The sequence below is a fragment of the Odocoileus virginianus genome, chromosome 30 (genome assembly GCF_023699985.2).
Source record: "Odocoileus virginianus isolate 20LAN1187 ecotype Illinois chromosome 30, Ovbor_1.2, whole genome shotgun sequence".
In the NCBI taxonomy this organism is placed as follows: Eukaryota; Metazoa; Chordata; class Mammalia; order Artiodactyla; family Cervidae; genus Odocoileus; species Odocoileus virginianus.
This window is the reverse complement of record NC_069703.1, coordinates 4,463,914-4,484,802: the sequence shown is the minus strand read 5'-3', so window position 1 is coordinate 4,484,802 and position 20,889 is coordinate 4,463,914.

The window sequence follows — 20,889 nt, the reverse complement described above, 5'->3', positions numbered from 1 at the left end:
GGGGGATTCTCCAGTCAAGAATACTGGACCGTATTGGCCAATACTGGTTGCCATACCCTTCTGGAGCACTATATCTCCTGCTGCCCTAGCCGCCAACTCCCCTGAGTACCTGGTGCTGCCAGAACCCCTGCGACCCAAGCAGCTGCACCGCTTCCACACCTGGCCCTCACAGGGGTAAAGCCAAGTCCTCCAGGGCAGTCTCAGGAGCAAACCCCAGTGCATGACCCACAAGAGAGGTGGGAATAAAACCACAACTGAAACCCAGGGGCAGTGTGGCTAAGGAAGAAGACCCAAACCCTCCCACCAGCTGTACAAGCTGCAGATTAAATCCACAGGATCCACTAGGCAGACCCTGTGTCTATGGAATATATAAAAGGACGCTGAGAGCTCCCACAAAAGAAAACGCGCTAGTTCTGATGGCTGTGGACGTCGGAGGCAAGAACAGACAGGAGTAGGACCAGGTTAGAACCTGAGCTGCCCCCACAGGAGGTCCACAGATCAGCTCAGTGTTGGAGGCATCCTGGGGAGGGGGGGCGGACTGTGACTCCCAGCGAGGGAAAGGACTCTGACAGCAGTGACTCAAGAAAAACATTTATTATTCTGATGTTTTGATTTGTTCTGTAGATTCTTTTGGATTTTTTCTTTTTCTTTTGTGAGGCGCAAGGGGCTCATGTTCCCTACAGATGGGAGGCCAGTTGAGGAGAAGGTGGCAGGTGGCAAAGCCACCGTATACAGCATGCCATACTGGTCCACCGTCAGACCAGTGATGGCCCCGGCTCCATCACCCTCAGGCTGACTCTGGCTCCTGCCTGGCTCTGCCCGGCCACCACAACCCCTCGGGACCATTCAGAGGCATCACTGGAGGGTGTGTGGTTAGTTGAGCAGCCGGTGGTTCTCCCCATATCCTCGCTGGTCACAGGGGGAAGGCATTCCTGACTCCTCTCATGAACAGGTTTCATATCGCTTTGTGGTGTTCCTGGAGCCTGGAACCGGTCGGCTTGCTCCTTGGGGCATCAGAAAGGGCTTTTTGAGCCTCCCCTGCACGCCTCTGTGCTGTTGGCTGGGGCGCCCATATCTGAGCCTCCAGTGGTGCTTCTGAGAAGCTGTAATAAGAAACAGTGTCCTCCCCACTATTGGGAGCTGGCCCATATCATGGTGCTCCCCAGGCTCCTCCGGCTGGTCCTGGAGCTGCCGCAACAGCGGCCACAGCCATCCCCGGCCCCGGAGCCGCCCCGCACCCAGCATCCCCCGCGCCGGGCGTCCGGAGATGGATTTTTTTCTTTTTCTATTTTTCCTTTCTCCCCCATCCTTTGTTGTAGTTGTCAATTTTACCGGCACTATGAAATCTAATTAAGCTTTTTAGCTTTTTTTTTCTCAGTCACATTTTTTATTGTTGTTATAAACCTCTACCGCTATGTTGGGCTTTTGCAGTTCTGTTGAGTTTTCCTTTTTATTTTTCTTTTCTCTTTTTTCAATTTTAATTTTTAATATTTTTGACCTATTGTTATTTTTTCCTACAATATCCCTTTGTTTGCTTTTCCTACTGTTCTTTGCCTGCTGCAGTCAATCTTTGATATATATATATATAAATCTTCTTTATCTATCTCTATTTAGCTTTTCATATCTATTCTTTCTTTCCTTTCCTCTCAATGTATTTGCTAGTTTTGTTTTCATTGCTTTATCCCCCACTTGGCACCTTGCTTTAGTTTTGTTTTCCAGTTTGTGCTTTAGTTAATGTTGTTCTTAACTGGTAAATATAATTTTTGACTTCCTTTGTTCACCAGATCAATCTATTGTACCTTATTTTTGTTGAACTGTTTTGACTTTGCTCATGGGTGTATATGTATATCCCATTATTTTCACTATTATTTGCCTGATTTTGTAACTGCCATTTGTGTGGGGCTCATCTTTGGTTTCTCATTTTTGGGTGTTTATTTTAATCTCACTTAATGCCATAACAAACTATTTGTGGAATCTATATTTCGGACCAAAGACCAAGCCCTGAGCCTTCAGAGTGGGCGCACTGACTCTAAGACCCTAGACCACCAGAGAACCAACCCTGGGGAGCATCAGATAGTGAGAACTCACACAAAGGAAGCCAGGGGAATACAAGACCGAGCATCACCTAACCATCAGCAGCACCCTGTGCTTGATGCATCATCTAAACTACACACAAAACAAAAATACAAACCCAGTCATCAGCAGACAGGATTAAAACACTTGCACAAACCACTGGACCAAACTTTAGAGGGCAGAAACCAAAAGGAGGAAAGAATTCAAACTTGAAGTCTGGGCAAAAGATACCTCAAATATAGTAAGTTAAAAAAAAAAAAATGCAAGGGCAGAGAAATACTACACAGATGAAGGAATAAATAAAAAACACAGAAGTCCAAATACATAAAGAAGAAACAGGCAAACTACCTGAAAAAGAATTCAGAATAATGATAGTAAAGATGATCAAAAACCTTGAAAACAAAATGGAGAAAATGCAGGAATCAATTAACGAAGACCTAGAAGCAGCCATGAAATTAAAAGACGCCTACTACTTGGAAGGAAAGTTATGAGCAACCTAGATAGCCTATTGGAGAAGGCAATGGCAACCCACTCCAGTACTCTTGCCTGCAAAATCCCATGGATGGAGCAGCCTGGTAGGCTGCAGTCCATGGGGTCGCTAAGAGTCGGACACGACTGAGCAACTTCACTTTCACTTTTCACTTTCATGCATTGGAGAAGGAAATGGCAACCCACTCCAGTGTTCTTGCCTGCAGAATCCCAGGGACAGGGGAGCCTGGTGGGCTCTCATCCATGGGGTTGCACAGAGTCGGACACGACTGAAGCAACATAGCAGCAGCAGCTGCAGATAGCATATTAAAAAGCAGAGACATTACTTTGCTAACAAATGTCTGTCTAGTCAAGGCTATGGTTTTTCCAGTGGTCATGTATGGATGTGAGAGTTGGACTGTGAAGAAAGCTGACATTGAAAAATTGATGCTTTTGAACTGTGGTGTTGGAGAAGACTCTTGAGACTCCCTTGGACTGCGAAGAGATCCAACCAGTCCATCCTAAAGGAGATCAGTCCGGGGTGTTCATTGGAAGGACTGATGCTGAAACTGATACTCCAGTACTTTGGCCACCTCATGTGAAGAGTTGACTCATTGGAGAAGACCCTGATGCTGGGAGGGATTGGGGGCAGCAGGAGAAGGGGGCGAGAGAGGATGAGATGGCTGGATTGCATCACCGACTCGATGGACATGAGTTTGAGTGAACTCCGGGAGTTGGTGATGGACAGGGAAGGCCTGGCATGCTGTGATTCATGGGGTCACAAAGAGTTGGACATGACTGAGCGACTGAACTGAACTGAACTGAGAAGAATTAAAGGATAAACATACAGAGACAAACAACACCATTATTGAAATTAAAAAAACACTCTAGAAGGAATCAACAGCACAACATCTGAAGCAGAATGATTCAGTGAGCTGGAAGATAAAATGGTGGATATAACTTCTGAGAAGTTATAACTTTGAAAAGGGAGATGGCAACCCACTTCAGTATTCTTGCTTGAAGAATCCCATGGACAGAGGAGTCTGGAAGGCTACAGTCCATGGGGTCACAAGAGTCGGACATGACTTAGTGACTAAACCACCATTACTTCTGAGTTCAGTTCAGTTCAGTCACTTAGTCGTGTCCAACTCTTTGTGAACCCATGAACTGCAGCACACCAGGCCTCCCTGTCCATCACCAACTGCTGGAGTTTACCCAAACCCATGTCCATTGAGTCGGTGATGCCATCCAACCATCTCATCCTCTGTCATCCCTTTCTCCTCCTGCCCTCAAACTTTCCCAGCATCAGGGTCTTTTCAAATGAGTCAGCTCTTTGCATCAGGTGGCCAAAGTAATTACTACTGAAGAGCAGAATAAAGTAAAAAGAATGAAAAGGACTGAGAATAGTCTCAGAGACCTCTGAGACTGTATCAAATGTATCAACATTCAAATTATAAGGGTCCCAGATTAAGAAGAAAAAAAGAAAGTGTATGAGAAAATTTTTGAAGAGATTATAGTTGAAAATTTCCCCAACAATGAAAAGGAAATAGTCAATCAAGTCTAAGAGGCATGAAGAGTCTCATACGGGATAAAACCAAGGAAAAGATGCCAAGACACATACTAATCAAACAACAGAGACTAAACACTAAGAAAGAATATTAAAAGCAGCGAGGGAGAAGCAACAAGTAACATACAAGGAAAACGCCATATGCTTAACAGCTGATCTCACGGCAGAAACTCTGCGGCCGAAAGGGAATGGCAGGATATCCTTAAAGTACTGAAAGGGAAAAGTCTACAACCAAGATTATTGTACCCGTCAAGGAATTCATTCAAAGTTGATAGAGAAATAAAAAGCTTTTCAGACAAGCAAAAGTTAAAGAGAATTCAGTACCACCAAACTAGCTTTGCAATAAATGTTAAAGGGACTTATATAGTCAAGAAATAAAAGAGAAGAAAAAAGATCTACAAAACAAACCCCAAACAACTAAGAATATGGCAATAGGAACATACATCAATAATTACTAAGTGTAAATGGATTAAATGCCCCAACCAAATGACACAGACTGGCTGAATGGATACAAAAATAAGACCTATATATATGCTATCTACAGAAACCCATTTCAGACCTAAAGACACATACAGACTGAAAGTGAGAGGATATAAACATGTATTACATGAAAATAGGAAGCAAAAGAAAGCTGGAGTAGTAATCCTCATATCAGACAAAATAGACCTTAAAGTAAAGAAGATTACAAGAGATAAGCAAGGACACATAATGATCAAGGGATCAATCCAAGAGGAAGACATAACAATTGTAAATATCTATGCATCCAACATAGGAGCACCTCAGTACATAAGACAAACACTAGCAGACATAAAAGGAGAAACTGACAGTAACACAATAATAGTAGGAGACTTAAATATTCCACTCACACCAATGGACAGATCATTAAAACATAAAAGTAATAAGCAAATACAAGTCTTAAATGATATATTAGATGCAATAGATCTCATTGACATCTTCAGGACATTCCATCCAAATGCAGAAGAATACAACTTCTTCTTAAGTGCACATGGAACATTCTCCAGGATAGACCACATCTTGGGTCACAAATCAAAACTCAGTAAAGTTAAGAAAATTGAAATCATATCAAACATCTTCTCCAATCACAATCCTATGAGACTAGACATCAATTACAAGAAAAAAAAAACAAAAAACTGTAAGAAACACAAACACATGGAGATTAAACAATACATTTCCAAATAACCAACATCTTACTGAAGAAATCAAAAGGGAAATCAAAACATTTCTAGAAACAAATGACAATGAAAACATAACAACTCAAAACCTGTGGGATGCAGCAAAAGCAGTAAGAGGGAAGTTTATAGCAATATAATCCTACCTCAAGAAACAAGAAAAACACTGAATAGACAACCTAACTTTATACCTAAAACAACAGAAAAAAGAAGAACAAAAAAAAAAAAACCCCATAATTAGTAGAAGGAAAGAAATCATAAAAATCTGAGCAGAAATAAATAAAAAAGGAATGAAAGAAACAATAGTAAAGATTAATAAAACTAAAAGCTGGTTCTTTGAGAAGATAAGCAAAACTGAGAAACCTTTAGCCAGACTCACCAAGAAAAAAGAGAGAAGAATCAAATCAACAAAGTTAGAAATGAAACATGAGAGGTTATAAGAGACAATGAAGAAATACAAAGGATTATAAGAGACTATTATGAACAACTATATAGCAATAAAATGGATAACCAGGAAGAAATGGACAGAGTTCTAGAAAAACTCAATCTTCCAACACTGAACCAGGAAGAAGTAGAAATTATGAGCAACCCAATTACAAGCACTGAAATTGAAGCTGTGATAAAAAAAATCTCCCCCAAAACAAAAGCCCAGGACCAGATGGCTTCACAGGAGAATTCTATCAAACATTTAGAGAAGAGCTAATGCCTATCCTTCTGAAACTTTCAAAAAATTGAAGAGGAAGGAACACTACCATATTCATTCTATGAGGCCACCATCACCCTGATACCAAAATCAGACAAAGACAACACACAAAAAAGAAAACTACATGCCAATATCACTGATGAACATAGATGCAAAAATCCTCAACAAAATTTTAGCAAACAGAATTCAGCAACACATCAAAAAGCTCATACACCATGATCAATTTGGGTTTATTCCATGAATGCAAGGATTCTTCAATATATGCAAATCAATCAATGTGATACATCATGTCAACAAACTGAAAGATAAAAGGCACATGATCATCTCAATAGATGCAGAAAAAGCCTTTGACAAATTCAGCACACATTTATAATTAAAACTCTTCAAAAAACTGGCATAAAATGAACCTACCTCAAGAGAGTAAAGGCCATATAGGACAAGCCTACAGCAAACATTATTCCCAATGGTGAAAACCTGAAAGCATTCCACCTATGATCAGGAACAAGACAAGAATGTCCACTTTCACCACTATTATTCAACATAGTTATGGAAATTCTAGATACAGCAATCAGAGAAGAAAAAGAAATAAAAGGAAGCCAGATCATAAAAGAAGAAGTAAAACTTTCACTGTTTGCAGATGACATGACACTGTACATAGAAAACCCTAAATATAGTATCAGAAAACTGCTAGAGCTAATCAGTGAGGTTAGCAAAGTTGCAGGATACAAAATCAATACACAGAAATCACTTGCATTTCTATATACTAACAATGAAAAACCAGAAAGAGAAATGAAGGAATTAATCCCATTCACAACTGCAACAAAAAAGAATTAAATATCTAGGTATAAACTTACCTAAGGAGAGAAAAGAACTATATACAGAAAATTATGAGGCAGTGATGAAAGAAATCAAAGAGAACATAAACTGATAGAGAGATATTTCATGTTCCTGGATAGGAAAAATCAATGTTGTGAAAATGACTATACTACCAAATGCAATCTACAGATTCAATGTGATCCCTATCAAATTACAAATGACACTTTACAGAGGTAGAACAAAAACTTTTACAATTCATATGGAAACAAAAAAGACCCTGAATAGCCAAAGCAGTCTTGAGAAAGAAGAATGGAGCTGAAGGAATCAACCTTCCTGACTTCAGATTATACTACAAAGTTACAGTCATCAAGACAGTATGGCACTGGCACAAAAACAGAAATATAGACCCCAATGGAACAAGATAGACAGTCCAGACATAAATCCATGCACCTATGAGTACCTTATTTTGACAAAGGAGGCAAGAATATACAATGGGGCAAAGACCTTTTCAATAAATGTTGCTGGGAAAACTGGACAGCTACATGTAAAAGAATGAAATTAGAACACTGCCTAACACCATACACAAAGATAAACCCAAAATGGCTTAAAGACCTAAATGTAAGACCAGAAACTATAGAATTTATTTACAGGGTAGTTATGGAGAAACAGATATAGAGAATAGACTTATGGACATGGGGGGAGGGGTGGAAAGGGTGAGATGTATGCAAAGAGTAACATGTAAACTTTCACTACCATATGTAAAATAGATAGCCTATGGGAATTTGCTGTATGGCTCAGGAAACTCAAGCAACTCTGTATCAACCTAGAGGGGTGGGGTGGGGAGGGAGATGGGGAGGGAGGTTCAAAAGGGATGGGATATATATATACCTATGGATGATTCATGTTGAGGTTTGACAGAAGACAACAAAATTCTGTAAAGCAATTATCTTTCAATAAAAAAATTAAAAAAAAAAAGAAAGAAAAAAGAGAGAAAGGAAAGATTAAGTGTGACCAGGAGGTGGTTTTAGGTGTGTGCATTTGTCAAGCTCCATTTATCTTTGATGGTTTGTGGTATCACTATTTTAGATAATGTTTATTTTCAATGTGATGTCTAAAATCATATCTGTACCTGTTTGTGATCATTTCTCTCATTTTGGATAAACATGATTGGAATTTCTTAAAATGGCTGGACTCTACCTATTTCTTATCTTCTTTTTTTTTTTTCCATTTATTTTTATTAGTTGGAGGCTAATTACTTTACATCATTACAGTAGTTTTTGTTATACATTGAAATGAATTAGCCATGGATTTACATGTATTCCCCATCCCTATTTCTTATCTTCTATAGAACACAGAGAAACAATTCAATTTCAATCATCTCTATAGCTACCTCTTGGGTTTTAAATAATTAAAAACAACAAATACTCTTTTATCATTGTTCCTTTACTTGTGAACTACTGTAAAAATCAACTCAATGATTGCCCAACTTACTCCCAAAGGATCATATCTTCATCTTGTGTCTTATTTTTCAACTAAAACTATATTTTATACATCAGAGATTTTAAGAGTTTGTACAATGTATAATTCATGAACTGATTCCCCATAGCTAAATTTACTTAATTCTAGTATCATAATTTTAGGCCTAATCCTAGAAGACCAAATGATGATGTTGTAGTAGGTGAAAGAAGAAAGGAGTCAGTATTTTTGAGTATTCATTCAGATAGAGCATTGTCTATCTCAAATAATCCTTGTGATAATCTTGTGAAAAGGATATAAATATTCCTATTTTCTTCTTTAAGTGAGCAGAAATGGAGACTTGTGAGGTAAAGCCACTTAAAGTTTATACAGCTAACAAAAAGGAAGTCTAATCTCAGCTGTGATTCCAAAACTATCTCCTCAGCTCTATCAATTTCCTTACATGAACATTGACACTGTTCTTTACTTTCCAATATTGACAGGCCCTTATCCTCATTTCAGTTTCCTAAATGAAATACTGCTAGATGGACCCCCCAGAGACCTCTCCTATAAGATATTTTGGGAAATTTGTACTCAATTGGAGATATTTGATTTGGCTAGGGAGATATTTTTCATAGACAATAGTATGAGTTTTCACCATTACTAAATTTGATCCTAGAGGGAGTTTCTTTATTTTGATTTTGAACACCCAGAATTATTCAAATACTTGCTCATCATTCTCCTGGTTCCTCAAGTTCTTAATAATTTGTATCACATACTATTTTAGGTTTTCTTGGGTATCCTGAACATAGTATTTCAAATAATATAAAATATCAAGAGTAGTACATTGACTATATTTTTCTCATCCTCCAACACAGAAAAAACACAACGGGGATGTTAATGTTCAGCTCTGTGCTGTGCTTAGTCACTCAGCCATGTCTGACTCCTTGTGACCCCATGGATGATAGGCCACCAAGCTCCTCTGTCCATGGAGATTCTCCAGGCGAGAACACTGGAGTGGGTTGCCATGTCCTCCAGGTCTCCCCAACCCAGGGATCAAACCCAGGTCTCTCGCATTGCAGACGGATTCTTTACCATCTGAGCTACCAGGGAAGTCCAAGAATACTGGAGTGGGTAGCCTTTCCCTTCTCTAGGGGATCTTCCTGACCCAGGAATTGAACTGGGGTCTTCTGCATTGCAGGAGTATTATTTATCAGCGGTGCTACCAGGGAAGCCCATTCAGCTCATACATAGGGTTATTTTGCAGATAATAACTACTATTTTATCTAATGAGAACAAAATAATGAGCTAGGTAGGGCCAGAAGAATGTCTCTAATAATGACTGTCTTCCTTATCAACATCTTATTCCCCCATAGTCTACAGCATATTGATATAGTTCACTGAATAATTTCTGAGTGAGTTAAGCATTAACATTCACCAAATTCTTGTTCAAGTCACCTGGAGAAGGCAGAAAGAGGTCAAGTGATTTCCAGGGACTACTTCATAAATAACATGGTACCTAGATTGATATTTTAAATTTTAGACTATTTGCAATTCATTTATAAAATTTACAATGGCCTATTAAGGGAAAAAGAATAATATTTTTCACTTTGAAGGGATTAATACCTTTTTAGAAATATAAATATGTGATATTTATTTTAACTTGGGTTAGGAAGATTTTAATACCCTTCACAGGAATTAGGTTATGAAAGAATTTTCCTAGAATCTTGAAATATAGCTGAGTTCTAAATATCTAGTTCAGTGTTTTAGTTGTCATGGTCTGATTACTCACTAAGTTGCTGAGTCACCATGATACACATAAATGCAAACCACTACAATTGCAAACGAATTCCTTTGGAACCCTGGAGCTAGTTTCACTGTGTTTCTCAACTCTGTCATCCTTGGATGCCATTTACAAAATATCTATTTTTCAAATGCTGGTGGTTTAGTCACTAAGTCATGTCGAACTCTTGTGACCCCATGGACTGTAGCTTGCCACGCTCCTCTGTCCATGGGATTCTCCAGGCAAGAAGACTGAAGTGGGTTGCCATTTCCTTCTCCGATTTTCTCACATATTTTAAGTTTTACATTGCCTTTTTCATTGTCTCCTCATGGCCTACCTTCTTGCTACTGATTTCTTTCTCAACCCTTTCCACTGTGACCTGTGGAACTCCGCTTTCTAAACAAATTTCCTTGAATCTTGCTTATACATTTAACTCAGGAAAGCCACTTTTGGCCTTCTAGGATCAAATCTACAAGAATCAGTTAGCCTAACAACTGATATCTCATCTTGCCTTCCTCTGCTCCTAGTAAATACTAAACATTCAATTATAAGCTTATTAGAAACATATTAATAAACTAATTTCTGCATTAAAAGTCTCCATGGGATAGACAATAACTGACATATTCTATGGCATGTACCATGCTTATTTTTTTAAAATTTTTTTCCATTTATTTTTATTAGTTGGAGGCTAATTACTTTACATCATTACAGTAGTTTTTGTCATACATCCATGCTTATTTTTTGTCCTCTTAAATTCTCCCATTCTATGTGCACAATACTGTAAACTCATTTCAGAATAGCTGCTCATCAAAGAACTGCCCTGTTCTCATAGTTCTCCACCTTTCCTTGTTTTTGAAATTCTAACACTATTTAAGATCCAGTGAAAATTTCACTTTCTTCAAGAAGCCTTCTTAAATGCAACTAATTTGAACCAGACATTCTTTCCACAGTACTGTGATTGTACTTTGTACTCTTTTATACGATCTGTCATATTATATGTCATGTGTGCCTATATTTGTTTTCTACCTGGTTGCAAGACTTTTAGGATCAAGACTCTCCTTAAGTCATCTTTGAACCCTTGGAATGATAGTTCAGAACTGGAATCACAGCAGGCCACGTAAGCAAGAATATCTTTCTGGCAGGGAACAGAAAAGCCTTGAAAAGCACTCAACAAGAAGGTTATTGTAAGGACAACTGGTGAAATCACACAGACATCTAAATACAGGCACCAGAGTATGTATCAGACTCTGGGGAAATGGAACTGGGAAAACATTAGAAGCTAAGGATTTTGTTTTTTCTCTCTCTCTCCCTCAGGGGATGCATGGCCTCTCTCATTTCTGCCTCATGTTCTCCCTGTCAGATCAGCTTCCTCTAAATCTGATGGCACGATGCCCACACCATTCTAGCACGGACTGAACATGACTTCATCTTTTGGCTTTTATCACTATCTAGCAATTTTCTCCATAGTTTCTTAGTTCAAATTTCCAAGGGAGGATTCTTTTAGTTCCTATTTTATATCCAGGCCATAATTTGTTATGGGTTCCTGAGTAGACTAAAGATTGGCAACTCTTCAGCTAGGTGTATACCCTGATCTAAAGACCTCAGTAAAGAGAGGAAGAAGGGTGGGAGCAAAGAGACAGAAAACATGACAATGAGTGTCACAGGGCCTGGTGGAGGGACTGATTCTTCCAAAGTCTCCAGAAAACATGACAATGAGTGTCACAGGGCCTGGTGGAGGGACTGATTCTTCCAAAGTCTCTGGAGAATGCTTAGCACAGTAGCTCTTCTAAGGAGTTACTGAATCAAATAAATATAAACCTAATGTGAAAGAAATTTTGTTCAACTGTCACCACAATAATTATTTGTCTCCTCAAAGAGTATGTTTAGAATAAGATACTTCATTAAGTACGTACTCATTCAAAGTTAATTATACTATTTAATCATTTTCTATTTATGAAATCAATTTATTCACATACAGTTTTGAGATTGCCTGGTGGATACATCAAGATTTGTGAATGATAGTTTAAGATGGTAATTTGATATTTTAAGCTCTATTTAAAAATATAACAATTTCTGTCTACACTCTGCTTCTGAATATCGCCATCAGGCTTTTCTACTGGTTCCCATTGTATGGGTGGTGCCATTCAATTTATAGCTTTCTGCCTAGATTTAGAGAATTATGATGAAATTTCCACATCCAGAGAAGCTTTGCTGTCAGAGCAGGAGAAACTATGATGACAATAATAATAATGCTTACATTTCCAAAGACTTGAAAGTTGAATGAAATAGTGTTTACATGGAACACAGAAGTTTTTTGATAAGTGGCATTATTTTAAAACATATAGTTATCAAATCAATTTCCCTACCACTTTCTTCATTTTGCTCTCTTGAGGCTCTCTTTCTGCTCTCATATTTTCTAACTGATCTCTTGCAAAATTCTCCACTCGTCTCCCCATCCTCTTTATTATATCCTTTCAAGACATTCCAGTTAACTCTTTGTCTTAGTTTATTTTCTCTTTTGGAATGCTCTGCATTCTCTTAACTTTGATAAATTCTATACTTGTTTAACGGCCAGTTCAAATCCTACCATTTTCAGGAGAGATAGCTCAGTATAATGGAATGAGTCTAGATTCTCATGCCAGAACACTTGGCTTTGAATTCTTACTTATGAGTTATGTGACCCTGAAGAAATTGCATAATCTCATTTTACTTATCTGTGAAATGGGGATTAAAAATGTTAAAATGGAATCTTTCACATATATACTAGACTATAGGGATATTTTCCTCTCTGGTTTTTCCCCTTGGTCTGTACTTGTAATGGTATGACAGCTTGTGTATTTCTTTTCTTGACTTTAGTCTGGCCCAGTCTCTTATGAAAACTATGGCTCTATATTTTGAAATAACATTTTAATATTAAACTGTTCTGTGTTTTTAGAAGATTAGATTTTAACAGTTGGAGCTTTAATAGCAAGCAGGTGACTATTGTTTAGATGTTAGCAAGGCTTGATTAAATTTCAGGACTTAGAGAATTGTTCCCATTCTGTGATCATATACCCTTAAGGTACTCTTGACTTCCTCAGAGAGGCATTTTTCTATTTCATGGCCAGTCCACCCTGGATAATTGCCCTGATCTTCTCTTTGAGTTTAGTTTGAGGAAAACACTAGGAAGAAAAAAAAAAAAAAAACAAAAACAAAAGTGGCCTTTGCTCCCACTGTTGTAGCGTGAATTATTTGCCTGGATAATTAGAGTCTAAGTGCTGTCATTATAGAGATTAAAGGCTGCTATAACATTTCCTAAGGCTCCCTCCTAGTTTAAGCACCAGCTGCCTCCAGGAGTAGTGAGGCAAGTTGCTGAAGATGGTGGTTTTGTGGGCTTCCAAGTGAGGGTAGATACGCTGCTTGATTTAAGTAATAGCAACTGAAACAAAGTCTATTTAGGCTGTGAGAATACCATAAATGTGCATGCATTATTGAGGGGACAAAGTCTTGATCTTTATCACAGCATTATTGTTCAACATTAATGTTCTTTCATATGAATAAAAAGATTTTTTCTCTTTATCTTGTAGGTGGCTGAATAGAATATTTATTGCTCTAAGTTCCATTTCCTTAAAGAGATCCTGGTTTCTCTTGCATTGTCCTAATATAAAGCTTACCATCTACTTTAGTGACTTTTCTACGTTGCAGCCAGGTGTCCCACAGGTGTGACTAAGCATCTACTCCATCACCTGTCTCTGGCCACATTCCTGCTTTGGCTACCATTTATGAAAGGCAGAAGGGCACTGTGACTAAATGTGTAGACTCTGTGGCCAGAATTTTACTCTACCACCTATCAGGTGTGACGCTGAGTCTGGTATATAATCTCTCTCAGTTTTTCAGTTTTCTACTCTGTAATCCCTCAAAGGGTTCAAAAGAAACTTAAATCAGCTAATACTTTAAAAAGTGCTTAGCAGATAACAAACACTCAATACTTGCTGCTTTTAATATTCTTATTATTACTGAGCACATAAAGAACTTGGATTTTAATCCATGTGGAAGGTTTCTGGGAAGTAGACTTACCACAATTAAATAGATATGGAAATTCTGGTTTAGCAACTAGGTAAATATATAATCTGCTTTGAGATTGTGTTTTCAAATTTTGAACAGAGAAGATACATGGAGTGGAAGCACAGCCATAACTGTATTTAGAGACGATGATCTAGTAAGTTCCAAGCAGCTCTGAACATCCTAGAAGCTATGGAAGACTATTTACAATAGTCAAGACATGGAAGCGACCTAAATGTCCACTATCAGATGGACAGATAAAGATACAGTGCATATACACACAATGGAATATTAGTCATAAAAAGGAATGAAATACTGCCATTTGCAGCAACATGGATAAACCTAGAGATTATCATATTTAAGGGAAGCAAAACAGACAGAGAAAGACATATACCGTTTACATGTGGAATCTAAAAAAAAATGAGATGAGCTTACTTACAAAACAGGAACAGACTCACAGACAAAGAAAAACTTACAGTTACCAAACGGGAAGGGGGGAAGGGATACATTTTTTTATTTTTATTTTTTATTTCTATTAGTAGTAGGCTAACTACTTTACAATATTGTAGTGGTTGTTGCCATACATTGGCATGATCAGCCATGGATTTACATTTGTTCCCCATCCTGATCCCCCCTCCCACCTCCCTCCCCATCCCATCCCTCTGGGTCTTCCCGGTGCACCAGCCCTGAGCACTTGTCTCACGCATCCAACCTGGGCTGGGGGTCTGTTTCACCCTTGATAGTATACTTGTTTCAATGATATTCTCTCAGAACATCCCACCCTCGCCTTCTCCCACAGAGTTCCAAAGTCTGTTCTGTACATCTGTGTCTCTTTTTCTGTTTTGCATATAGGGTTATTGTTACCATCTTTTAAAATTCCATATATATGTGTTAGTATACTGTAATGGTCTTTTTCTTTCTGGCTTACTTCACTCTGTATAATGGCTCCAGTTTCACCCATCTCATTAGAACTGATTCAAATGAATTCTTTTTAATGGCTGAGTAATATTCCATGGTGTGTATGTACCACAGCTTCCTTATCCACTCGTCTGCTGTTGGGCATCTAGGTTGCTTCCATGTCCTGGCTATTATAAACAGTGCTACGATGAACATTGGGGTGCACGTGTCTCTTTCAGATCTGGTTTCCTTGGTGTGTATGCCCAGAAGTGGGATTGCTGGGTCATATGGCAGTTCTATTTCCAGTTTTTTAAGGAATCTCCACACTGTTCTCCATAGTGGCTGTACTAGTTTGCAGGGAAGGGATAAATTAAGAGGTTGGGATTTGGTTCAGTTCAGGTCAGTCGCTCAGTCATGTTACACTCTTTGTGAACCCACGGACTGCAGCACACCAGGCCTCCCTGTCCATCACCAACTCTAGGAGCCTACTCAAACTCATGTCCATAGAGTCAGTGATGCCATCCAACCATCTCATCCTCTCTCATTCCCTTCTCTTCCCACTTTATATCTTTCCCAGCATCAGGGTCTTTTCAAATGAGGCAGTTCTTCACATCAGGTGGCCAAAGTATTGGAGTTTCAGCTTCAGTATCATTCCTTCCATTGAATATTCAGGACTGATTTCCTTTAGGTTGGACTGGTTGGATCTCCTTGCAGGTCAAGGGATTCTCAAGAGTCTTCTCCAATACCACAGTTCAAAAGCATCAATTCTTTGGCACTCAGCTTTTTTAGAGTCCAACTTTCACATCCATATATGACTACTGGAAAAACCATAGCTTTGACTAGACAGACCTTTGTTGGCAAAGTAATGTCTCTTCTTTTTAATATGCTGTCTAGGAAAAAAAAAATATGCTGTCTAGGTTGGTCATAGCTTTTCTTCCAAGAAGAAAGCATCTTTTAATTTCATGACTGCAGTCACCATCTGCAGTGACTTTGGAGCCCAAGAAAATTAAGACTCTCACTGTCTCCATTGTTTCCCCATCTATTTTGAAATGAAGTGATGGGACCAGATGCCATGATCTTAGTTTTCTGAATGTTGAGTTTTAAGCCAACTTTTTCACTCTCCTCTTTCACTTTCATCAAGAGGCTCTTTAGTTCTTCTTTGCTTTCTGCCATAAGGGTAGTGTCGTCTGCATATCTGAGGTTATTGATATTTCTCCCAGCAATCTTGATTCCAGCTTGGACTTCATCTGGCCTAGCATTTCTCATGATGTACTCTGCATATAAGTTAAATAAGCAGGGTGACAATATACAGCCTTGACGTACTCCTTTCCTGATTTGGAACCAGTCCATTTTTCCATGTCCGATTCTAACTGTTGCTTCTTGACCTGCAAACACATTTCTCAGGAGACAGGTAAGGTGGTCTGATATTCCCATCTCTTGAAGAATTTTCTACAGTTTGTTGTGATCCACACAGTCAAAGAGTTTGGCATAGTCAATAAAGCAGAAGTAGATGTTTTTCTGGAACTCTCTTGCTTTTTTGGTCATCCAGCAGATGTTGACAATTTGATCTCTGGTTCCTCTGCCTTTTCTAAATCCAGCTTGAACATCTGGAAGTTCACGGTTCATGTACTGTTGAAGCCTGGCTCAGAGAATTTTGAGCATTACTTTTCTATCATGTGAGATGAGTGCAATTCTGTGGTAGTTTGAACATTCTTTGGCATTGCCTTTCTTTGGGATTGGAATGAAAACTGAACTTTCCCAGTCCTGTGGCCACTGAGTTTTCCAGATTTGCTGGCATATTGAGTGCAGCACTTTCACAGCATCATCTTTGAGGATTTGAAATAGCTCAACTGGAATTCCATCATCTCCACTAGCTTTGTTCATAGTGATGCTTCCTAAGGCCCACTTGACTTCACATTTCAGGATGTCTGGCTCTAGGTGAGTGATCATACCGTCATGGTTATCTGGGTTATGAAGATCTTTTTTGTATAGTTATTCTGTGTATTAGTTTGGGATTAGCTGTTACAAACTATTATATATAAAATATACAACAAGGTCCTACCCACAGGGAACTATATTCCACATCTTATAATAAACTATAATGGAAAAGAATCTGAAAAGTATATACATACACGAAGAAGGGAAATGATGTTCTTGAATACACAATATTTATTAGGTGTTTTGTTTATTTATTTATTTGTTAATCCTCAGAACACAGAAAATTGGGGGGTGGGGGGTGGGAGTGTATTATCCTTACAGATGTCTATACTAAAACCCAGAAAGGTTAAATGACTGGCCCAAGGTCTCAGAGGTAGCAAACATTCAAGTCATAATCAAATCCAGGTCTTATTGACTCTGCTCCATCAATCACGCCTTTCTTCTTGACTTGTCCCTGAAGTGAGTATCTAATGAGCCAATATTTCTATTAGTACTTTTCAAGATACAAAGTATATTTCTATACACACCACTGTTTAATATTCATAATAATTTTAATGAAATAGTATTATCAGATTGATTTTAAAAAGAAAACTGAGACTCATAGAGATGAAATGAAATTTGAAAGTTGCATATCCTCAAGTCTTTGACTCAAAAGTCTCTGCCCTTTTCAGTAAGCTAGAGGTCAAGCAGAAGTGACATTACTTGGTTTTACAAAACCAGAATTCAAATCCCAGTTCCAGTTGTTTGACCTTGGGATTTTATGTACTCTAAGTCTCAGTTTTCTCCTCTGTAAAATGGAGAGGATGATAATATTTAACTTATTATGAGGATTGAATGAGCCAACAAATCTAAAGCACTTAGAACAGTGCCTGGTACACAGTGTTATGTAAAACTTAGCTGTTAATATAATGTTGGGGAGGAGAAAGTACCCTATAATTATAAGTCACATGTGGTACCCTATAATTAAATGTTAAGAGGTGTGGTTTTGACAATAATTACAGCAGAAGTTCAGAGCAGAGGCATGGCCGGCACATGCACATGGACTTCTGGATTCCCAGGGACACACCAGAGTCTTCAAAGCCCCTGAGCATGTCCCCTTCCCCTGTTTTTCCTTTTCAACTTTTTGGTTAGTTTGCTTGCCCAACTCTCATTCATCACCTCAGGCAACTGTGATGTTTAACAATTTCCTCTGATTATTTTTCACTAATGCTCCCAGGGAAAAGACTGTACAAGGTAAGCTCTGAGCCAGGGAACCACTGAATAGGTCAGATAATGCCGTTCTCTGGAAATGGGGCTTTGTATAGTAAAAGCTTCAACCCATTCTGCCCTATCAACTTTTAGGTGGCTGGATTTTTTTCCCTTCCATGATTATTGCAAGCTGTTGGTTTTGAAGGCTTATTAAATAGCTGGGGAAGGGAGAGGAGAATACAGCAAGTTCAAATGCCACAAAACTTGTTCTTACTAAAATTAAATTAAATTTAAAAAAAGACTCCTTAAATTGAGACAAGCATTTAATTTTCAGAGTTCTGGAAAAGTTTATTCTAACAAATTTTCTTCAGCATTCTCATTTGCCTTAATGGAGAAGAGGATTTTCGGAGGTTCTTACTCCACCATTGTTAATATTTAATTACATAACATAATTACAATAATGATTTGAGAGTAAATAGCAGACTTTGGGTGAAGCTGTGACTCAATTGGTGGGAATAGAGGTGCCCAGGATTATATGAGAGAACTGCAGACTTTGAACACTCAGCACACCATAGCAGATCAGTGTGCTTTAGGAAGTGACTGGATGGTTTTGTTTTGTTTTTGCAAATAGCTAAATAGATATGTCAAAAAAGCTTCTATTGCACACACTTATAAAGACTTAAAATGTTTTACTGTGATCCAGTTTCTAAGCACAAATCATTTCTTAATTTACTGAATTATTCTTGAGTTTGAGATCAGTCTAATATTCTAATGGCATTTTGAGGGGTCATAATATTTTGGGTTCTGTAAGTTTAACGTAAGGGAAACAGTTGAATGGCAGGCTCTGTATTCAATCTGTAAGAGAAACTGAACGTGGCAAAGTCATGAACACTTTCAAAACACCTGGGAGACTTCCTTGCCAGTCCAGTGCTTAGGAGTCTATACTTCTACTGCTGTGGGCCTGAGTTTGATCCCTGGTCAGGGACTTAAGATCTTGCTAGCTCTGTGGCACAGAAAACAAAACACCTGAGAATATTTTTCTTCTCAAGCCAGTCTCATCTAAAACTTGCTGTTTGAGTATGTCTCCTTCCTTTTTCTTCTTGCACAGCCTTGACTGTTTCTGGGTGAGCTGCAGGATAAATTCAGTCTTCTACTTGTCACTTAGTGTTTCCATTGTTACTGTCATTTTATTGGACTGGAAATCACATACAGAATCTTCTGTGTAGCTATAATAGTGATCAGGTCACTGTCTGATATTTTCTTAAGTTGGAAGGAGCTTGTCTACATTTCAGATTGATTTGAATATATCATGGTGTACAATGTAAAATATATCACCAGATATTCTTAACTGCTATCCTACCTACTTCCTTGTCAATTAAAGATGTATTTCCCTTTCTTCACTTTTAAAAACAACTCTATTGACACATATGTTCCATATCATAAAATTTATCCATTTCAGGCATATAATTCAATGATCTTCATAAATTTTTACTGAGCAGTACAACTATCACCATAAATCAATTTTAGAATATTTTCATCTCCCTGATAAGATCCCTCATGTCTATTTACATGTCCCCTTTCCCAACACTCAGCCTCAAGCAATCACTGCTTGATGTTTTGTCTTTATAAAGTTGCCCTTTTTTTGACATTTCATGTAAATGGAACCATTCAATATGTATCTCTTCATGTCTGAATTTATCACTTTGTACAATGCTTTTGAGGTTCATGTCTGATACAGCAAATGCCAGTAGTTTGTTCTTTAACATTTTTGAAGAATATCCCACTGTATGGATCTCCATATTTTGTCTATCCTTTCCTTAGCCAATGGCCATTTAGTTATCTCTAGTTTTTGGCTGTTATGAACAGTGTTACTATAAACATTTACGTGCAAGTCTTTGTAGGAATGGAATAACCTGATTGAACAGACAGTGCTCTCCCCAGTGAGTTGACTTGACACTTTTTCAGAAATCACTTAACTATAAATATGAGTTTATTTATGGACTTAATTCTGATTTGTTGTCCTACATATGTCTATCCTTATATTTGTACCACACCTTCTTGATGACCATAACTTTACAGTTAGTTTCAAAATTAGAAAGTAAAAGACTGCCAACTTTATACTTTTTCAAAATTCTTTTGAATAGTCTAGTTTTCCATTTCTGTATAAATTTAAGGATCTGTTTACCAAATGCTACAAAAATACCTGTAGGAACTTTCATAAGGTTATATTGAATTATAGAACAATGTAGGGAGATTTGCAATTTTAATAATAAGGAGTCTCCTAATCCACAAATGTGGAGTGTCTCCATTTATTTTCCCTCAGGAAAGTTTTGTAACTTTCTCTATACCATTATTGTAATGTAAAAAACATATGTACATGTGCTTAATTATGCCCGACTCTTTGTGACCCATGGACTGTAGCCTGCCAGACTCCTCTGTCCACGGGATTTTCCAGGCAAGAATACTGGAGTGGGTTGCCATTTCCCATTCCAGGAGATATTTCTGACCCAGGGATCAAAACCGTGTATCCTGCATCTCCTGCACTGGCAGGCAGATTCTTTACCACTTGGTTGTACTTTTGTTAAATTTATTCCTAAACTTTTTATTTTGGGGGTACTGTTATGAATGGATTGTAGTCTTAATTTTACTTTTAGATTGTTCACTGCTCATATTTAGAGCTCAACAGATCTCATTTATTTTTATGCCTGCCAGAAAAATTTATGTGATAGCAGAGTCCTGGCTGATTTAAAGTGATGCTATATATTCTTAA